The 8,456-nt window shown below is 42.9% G+C and overlaps 1 protein-coding gene across 1 annotated transcript in view; it reads left to right on the top strand.

Annotated features, from left to right (window-relative positions):
• LOC106579370 (protein phosphatase 1 regulatory subunit 1B) overlaps positions 1–8,456 on the top strand; it is a 33,524-nt gene that overhangs the window by 1,565 nt on the left and 23,503 nt on the right. The window lies entirely within an intron of this gene.

Raw genomic sequence — 8,456 nt, 5'->3', positions numbered from 1 at the left:
GGTGAATTCATCTCCGAGTATCTGGTGGAAAGCAAACTGAACCAGGTTTTCCTCTAGGATTTTCCTTGTGCTCAGCTCCATTCCGTTACTTTTTTATCCTGAAAAAATCAACAGTTCTTCACAATTACAAGCATACCCATACCATGATGCAGCCACCACTATGCTTGAAAATATGGAGAGTGGTACTGTGTTGTATTGGATTTGCCCCAAACATAATACTTTGTATTCAGGACCAAAAGTGAATTGCTTTGCTAATAAATACCTTCTTTACATAAGTAATCAGACCCTTTGCTATGAGACTCAAAATTGAGCTCAGGTGCATCCTGTTTTCATTGATTATCCTTGAGATGTTTCTACAATTTGATTGGAGTCCACCTGTGGTAAATTCAATTAATTGGACATTTGTATTTATTATGGATGACAATTTACAATCCAGGGTTACTCCAAGCAGTTTAGTCACCTCAACATGCTCAATTTCCGCATGATTTATTACAAGATTTAGTTGAGGTTTAGGGTTTAGTGAATGATTTGTCTTAAATACAATGCTTTTAGTTGAATAAATATTTAGGACTACCTTATTCCTTGCCACCCACTCTGAAACTATCTGCAGCTCTTTGTTAAGTGTTGCAGCCATTTCACTCACTGTAGTAGCTGACGTGTATAGGGTTGAGTCATCCGCATACATAGACACACTGGCTTTACTCAAAGCAAGTGGCATGTCGTTAGTAAAGATTGAAAAAAGTAAGGGCCCTAGACAGCTGCCCTGGGGAATTCCTGATTCTACCTGGATTATGTTGGAGAGGCTTCCATTAAAGAACATCCTCTGTGTTCTTTTAGACAGGTAACTCTTTATCCACAATATAGCAGGGAGTGTAAAGCCATAACACATACGTTTTAGAAAGGTACACACCTGTCAATATAAGGTCCCACAGTTGACAGTGCATGTCAGAGTAAAAAACAAGCCATTAGGTCAAAGGAATTGTCCGTAGAGCTCCGAGACAGGATTGTGTCGATGCACAGATCTGGGCCAGGGTACAAAAAAAATTCTGCAGCATTAAAGGCCCCCAAGAACACAGTGGCCTCCATCATACTTAAATGGGAGAAGTTTGGAACCACCAAGACTCTTCCTAGGGCTGGCCGCCTGGCCAAACTGAGCAATTGGGGGAGAAGGGCCTTGGTCAGGGAGGTTACCAAGAACCCGATGGTCACTCTGACAGAGCTCCAGAGTTCCTCTGTGGAGATGGGAGATCCTTCCAGAAGGACAACCATCTCTGCAGCACTCCACCAATCAGGCCTTTATGGTAGAGTGGCCAGACGGAAGCCACTCCTCAGTAAAAGGCCGATGACAGCCCGCTTGGGGTTTGCCAAAAGGCACCTAAAGGACTCTCAGACCATGAAAAACAAGATTCTCTGGTCTGATGAAAGCAAGAGTGAACTCTTTGGCCTGAATGCCAAGCATCACATCTGGAGGAAATCTGGCACCATCCCTACGGTGATCATGGTGGTGGCAGCATCATGCTGTGGAGATGTTTTTCAGCGGCAGGGACTGGAAGACTAGTCAGGATTGAAGGAAAGATGAACGGAGCAAAGTACAGAGAGATGCTTGATGAAAACCTGCTTCAGAGCGCTCGGGGAGAAGGTTCACCTTCCAACAGGACAACTCCCCTAAGCACACAGCCAAGACAATGCAAGAGGTGCCCAGACTTGAACCCGATCAAACATCTCTGGAGAAACCTTCAGATATCTGTGCAGCAATGCTCCCCATCCAACCTGAAAGAGGTTGAGAGGATCTGCGGAGAAGAATGGGAGAAACTCCCCAAATACAGGTGTGCCAAGCTTGTAGCATCATACCCAAGAAGACGCAATGCTATAAATCCTGCCAATGGTGCTTCAACAACGTACTGAGTAAAAGGGTCTGAATACTTATGTAAATGTAATATTTCCATTTTTGTTTTGAATAAATGTGCAAAATGTTCTAAAAAATGGTTTTTTCTTTGCCATTATGTAGTATTGCGTGTAGATTGATGCTGAAAAAAACCCAATTTAATCAATTTTTTTTACTAGGCAGGTCAGTTAAGAACAAATTCTTATTTTCAATGACAGCCTAGGAACAGTGGGTTAACTGCCTTGTTCAGGGGCAGAACAACAGATTTGTACCTCATCAGCTCAGGGATTTGAACTTGCAACCTTTCAATTACTAGTCCAATGCTCTAACCACTAGGATACCCTGCCTCCCCAATTTGAAAAGTAATCAATTTTAGAATAAGGCTGTAACATAACAAAATGTGGGAAAAATTAAGGGGTCTGAGTACTTTCCGAATGCACTGTATGTGTGGGGTATAGAGATGAGGTAGTCAGCCAAAAATCATGTTAAACACTATTGTTGCACACAGAGTGAGTCCATGCAACTTATTATGCGAGCACATTTTTACTCCTGAACTTATTTCAGCTTGCTGTAACAATGGGTTGAATACTTATTATTATTAAGACATTTTTTATTAATGTGTAAACATCTAGAAAAATAATTCCACTTTGACCAGATGGGGTATTGTGTGTAGGCCATTAACCAAACATCTCAACTTAATACAGTTTAAATTCAGGCTGTAACTCAACAAAATGTGGAAAAAGTCAAGGGGTGTGAATACTTTCTGAAGGCACTGTACCCCCAAAAAACGACTTAATTAGTACTTTAAAGTATTTTTTACTTCAGTACTTTACAACACTGTGTGTGTGTGTGCATGTGCATGTGCAAACAAGTATGCACAAGTGTTGTACAAGTGTTGTGTCTTTCACTAGAGTGGGATTTTCCACTTTATGAAATGTGCTCGACTAGTGAGAGGGAGAGAGAGCTGTTCAAGTTCAAAAGAGTTAATCAAAGCAAGTCATATTCGTCTTAGTTTGTTTACCTACAACAGGGTACCTTACACCAAGAGCACAATACTCACTCAATGCCTTCCTCAATACACACATTTCACTGTGCCTCTTCCCCTGGTATCTGCAGTCTAGCTACTAGATACCCCATCATAATATCAGTGTGTTGACAGACAGTTATATAACTGAGCGAGCATTACTTTTTGTTTTCATTGTGTGCATATTTTTCAGCTGGGCAAAGGGGTACTGAGGTGCTGCTGCTACTTTAGCTGACAGCTGCAGGTTCAGTGCCCAGAAACTGACGAGGCAACTATGTCCCCGAAAAATGTCGAAGAGACAAAAGAGAAAGCGAGGGAGGGAGAGAAAGAGAAAGGAAAAAGGTAAAAGACGACACCATTGAAATGTAGGATGACTCATGACGTCACGAGTAAATAGCTGTTTGAGTTTTGAGAGGACGGGCAGGGGAGATGAGAGAGAGTTAAGAGAGCGTTCAGAATCCAGTTCTCGCCATCAGCTAGGTGTATTATGGGAATAAATAAAGCCTGTTCTACCTTTGACGTACGGGAGTCAAGGGAGAAGACGTATTCCTCCGATCTTCTCCTCCTCTCCTTGGATGCCCTTTCGCTCATCTGAGTGAAGGGTCATCTTCGGAATTAATTTACACCCAGATGTTCAGTGAGAGATGTCCATTTGGTCTATGCTGTGTGGGGAATCCACTGGGTAGATGTGCATGACTAACTAGGTATGATGTCAGGAACTGAGATTCCTCCTTCTCAACTGCTAAGCTAACACCCGGAACATAACAATTTGTACACATCTGCTGTTTACGGTTTACAGATAGCCCGAGGCTTTACAAAACATCTAGCTGCCCCCCCCCCCACCACCCTGACATTATTAGCCCTTATCCATAGGCCATCAGAAATGCTTGAGAGCTGTTTATCTGGAGTCTAGCATGTAGTTTGTTGTCGAAGGCAATATCCAGTGTGGAGAATTACTACTAGCATATGAACGGGGTCTTTGGTGGAACTCCGCGAAGGATGTCAAAAGGCGGTGGTCACCTCTTTTAGGATGACGTACGATGGTTAAACCCTGATGTATAGTGGCACTGTAATGGACCATAACATTTGGGAAGCGTCCCTGCATGAATTTCAATGGGAACACTCCAAACCACAGAACACCCATCTGGAAGCTACATGTATAAAATATGCACATGAGGAGCATCCGAGGCCTGTGTACAACTATACGAAAAAACACGGCCACACCTCATTAGCATAGAGATGTGGTCCGCTGTTTTGGAGGGAGGTGAGGGAGAGAGGGGAAGGAGAGAGGGATGGAGGTAGAGAGAGAGGCATGACCTTTATAGTGTGGCGGTGGGAAATTATAAAAGAGAGAAGAGAGGTTATTGGGGACTGACAAACAAATAAGGACAAAACAAATGAGGAAAAGGACAGATTAAATGAAAAGTAGATTTGTTTTGAGTGTATACAATTATGGTAGAATAGTGAGGTCTGTGCCAGATCCAAGCTAGTGTTAGTCCTCTGAGCTAAAGCCTAGGCATCACCTTAGGGAGCTAATGCAAGTCTTCTGGTCTGCAGCCAAGGATATTCATCACTCAAGTGTGGATACAACGCAGTCTACAATTGACACAAAATCACATTTGAAAACAACTGGCAAATTTGTCATTCATGAATTGGATTGATATGAATCTTCTAGATTGACTGGACTGACATGGAATTGACCCCTACCCTAAACTACAGACAATAGATTTAGCTTCAGACCTATAGATTTTCTATGTTGGGATTGTATGTACTGTATAAGAGGATTATGAGGGAAAAAGCCGCTGTCAAGGGTTATGTCATGCTCACGTTAGTATTATATGTGGTATACAGTATATGGAACCTTAAATTAATGACAACACACATATTTAACAAGTGAAGGGGTCATCGTGTGGTCATTGTAACGATTACCACAGTCTGGTTGTCAATAAACATTCTGATTTTATGATCATTAGTCATGCGACTACAACAATACCATTGCTGAGATACTCCATTAATTGCAGCCAGAGAATACCGAATTCATCCTCAATTTGCGCGACTCGCTCGTTACACGTTCAGATAGGCACTGTATGAATGACTGTCATTTGAATGTATGTGTTAAGATGCCATCCACAGTGTGTTCCTGAACAGATAAGAGCTCCTCTAGCGTAAAAGCCACCCACATCGCACGCCTACAGTTCTGTGCGTGATTGGATTGGCAAGCACCTCTCTCTCTCTCACACAGGCCTCGCAAGCATACGATAGAAACATGGGGGGAAATGAAACAGACCAGTGTAATTATTATGTATACATTCAACATGTTGCTCGCCAACCTGTTGTTACCAGTGAACAAGTGGGTGGAGACGTTATTGGGGCGGCAGGTAGCCTAGTGGTTAGAGCATTGGGCCTGTAACCGAAAGGTTGCTGGATTGAATCCCAGAGCTGACAAGGTAAAAATATGCTATTTCTGCCCCTGAACAAGGCAGTTAAACCACTGTTCCCAGGTAGGCTGACATTGTAAATAAGAATTTGTTCTTTACTGACATGCCTCGTTAAATGAAGGTTTAATTAAAATAAGAAAATAAAATGAACAGCATTCCTGTCTGAGGCAGAATGATGGTCAGACTCAGATCCCCTTTTTATACTACAGAGCTGAGCCAAGCCAATCTGTACTGGGCGAATTCAACATAGTTTATGGAACTGTGCTGAAAAATACTATTTGAAAAGCATATATCAAGTGCAGTACGGTTCAGGTTAGCCCTGTTGTGTGAAAGGGGTGATTGTAGTGTGTAGTGTATGAGAGAGTGTGCGGGTCCTTCTCAACACTGTGAGGGGCAGAAGTTGTGATATAAATATATCTAAATGGAGTAAACATGTACACACAACACTATACTGTGTTTCAACAAAAGTCACCCTGTTTCATTTGCTACTGCACACTGTAATCTTTTGACATCTACATTCACATCTTGATTGAATCAGTTCATCCGATGTGAGGTATGATAACTGTAAATGGCAGTCCAAAGAATTCCATTTTAGTCCAGGGTTGAGTCTATACTTTACCCTTTTGGGAAAATGTAATCAGCAAAAGTGAAACAAATAGCATCTTGTCCTAATTACATTATCTTTGGCATTTTAAGAAATGCTATCTACTACTTATGATCAGTACAAGTTATTATAAGACTTTTATGTAAACAAATGAACGCCACAGCAACCCATCCAGATTCTAAAAGCAAGGGCACTGAGAAAAAAAGTGGTAATTTGTTAGTTATTTCCTCTTTTCTTGAACACTTTATTTATAGTTTTCTTAGTTATTTCCTGGCAGGTTGTCCAACCCGTTTGAATCCCAATCAATCCCTGCCAGATATCTTTTTGCAGTCTTGGCAATAACCATAGGAGTTAATTATAGAGCGCAAACAGATCTGGCACCAGGCTACAGATGTTCACTGTTTGTTTTGAACTATGGACTCAGTCGGTTGTCTCTGACCTGGCATGACCTCTCATGACAATCTTGGTCGCTTGAATAAAAGTTTAATCTGTTCTTACATCTCTTATACCCCGTCTCCGATCCTCTCCATCGTGACGCATGGGTTACCTAATCTGGCCCTCCAGATTCCATCTACCCAGTCAATCATCCTCATGTAATGGCTCCCTGGCCACTCTGGCTGATTGGTGACTACAGCAAGCCACCGCCACCTCAAGAAAGGGAGGGCTACACAACATCGATGTCATACCCGTTTTTCATCACTTACACATGTATACTGTCCTCTGTATGATGTACATTAATCCATAAAAATCTTTCAAAAAGGTTGTTAAATGCAGGGCTGTGTTCATTGGGCACCAAATGAACCGTGTTCGAATGTGCTGAAACAGGTAGGGACTACCTTGGACTTAGTTCAATTAGAGACCCAAATTTCCATTTTCAGTTGCAAAATGTTTGAAAAGGTTTTCCGTTGTGTGCCCTAATGAACACAACCCCTGTTTTATAGGGTAATTCTGTATATGGGTCATTAAGATCAATGATCAGAGGATGCATGTCTTGTCTCCATCACTTTTTGGGGACCTTGCAAACTCAGAGTGGCTCAGGTGTGTCCATAGAGATACACTATATATACAAACGTATGTGGACACACCTTCAAATTAGTGGATTTAGATATTTCAGCCACACCTGTTGCTGACAGGTGTATAAAATTGAGCACACAGCCATGCAATCTCCATAGACAAACATTGGCAGTAGATTAGCCTTACTGAAGAGCTCAGTGACATTCAGCGTGGCACTGTCACAGGATGCCACCGTTCCAACAAGTCATTTTATAAAATTTCTGCCCTGCTAGAGCTGCCCTTCTCAACTGTAAGTGTTGTTATTGTGAAGTGGAAACATCTAGGAGCATCAACGGCTCAGCCGCAAAGTGGTAGGCCACACAAGCTCACAGAATGTGACCGCCGAGTGCTGAAGCACGTAAAAATTGCCTATCCTTGGTTGCAACACTCACTACCGAGTTCCAAACTGCCTCTGGAATCAATGTCAGCACAAGAACTGTTCTTCATGAAATGGGTTTTGCAGCCGCGCAGTCGCACACAAGCCAAAGATCACCATGCGCAATGCCAAGCGTCTGCTGGAGTGATGTATAGCTCGCCTCCATTGAACTCTGGAGCAGTGGAAACGTTCTCTGGAGTGATGAATCACGCTTCACCGTCTGGCAGTCCGACGGACGAATATGGGTTTGGCAGATGCCAGGAGAAGAATCTGCCCGAATGCATATTGCCAACTGTAAAGTTTGGCAGAGGAGGAATAATGGTCTGCGGCTGTTTTTCATGGTTCAGGCTAGGCCCCTTAGTTCCTGTGAAGTGAAGTCTTAACGCTACAGCATACAATGACATTCTAGACGATTCTGTGCATTCATCTTTGTGGCAAGAGTTTGGGGAATGCCCTTTCCTGTTTCAGCATGACAATGTCCCTGTGCACAAAGCGAGGTTCATACAGAAATGATTTGCTGAGATCGATGTGGAAGAACTTGACTGGCCTGCACAGAGCCCTGACCTCAACCCCATCAAACACCTTCGGGGTGAATGGGAATGCCGACTGCGAGCCAGGCCTAATCACCCAACATCCATGCCCGACCTCACTAATGCTTTTGGGGCTGAATGGAAGCAAGTCCCCGCAGCAATGTTCCAACATCTAGTGGAAAGCCTTCCCAGAAAAGTGGAGGCTGTTATAACAGCAAAGGGGGGACCAACTCCATATTAATGCCCATGATTTTGGAATGAGATGTTTGACGATTAGGTCACGTACTTTTGGTCATGTAGTGTAGATGAAGGACTCATCTTTGTATCTGTGCCATTATAGTGTATGTGATAGCATGGGCAGCGCCATTGAGGCAATCTCCATTTTGAAGTAGTACATTTTCTTCTTCATGATTGGTTGATCCCTCCTGATGACCCGGTTGGACATGACTCTGACAGGGTCACCAGGAGGGATCAGCCAATGAAGTTGGATGTCCCACCCAGTTGACTACATTAAAATGGTGGAAGCCAATTAACAGCGCTGCCTAT

This window comes from Salmo salar, chromosome 19 (genome assembly GCF_965601325.2).
Source record: "Salmo salar chromosome 19, fSalSal1, whole genome shotgun sequence".
NCBI lineage: Eukaryota > Metazoa > Chordata > Actinopteri > Salmoniformes > Salmonidae > Salmo > Salmo salar.
Note: the sequence above shows the minus strand (reverse complement) of the source record. Positions and strands in the feature narration are given on the sequence as shown.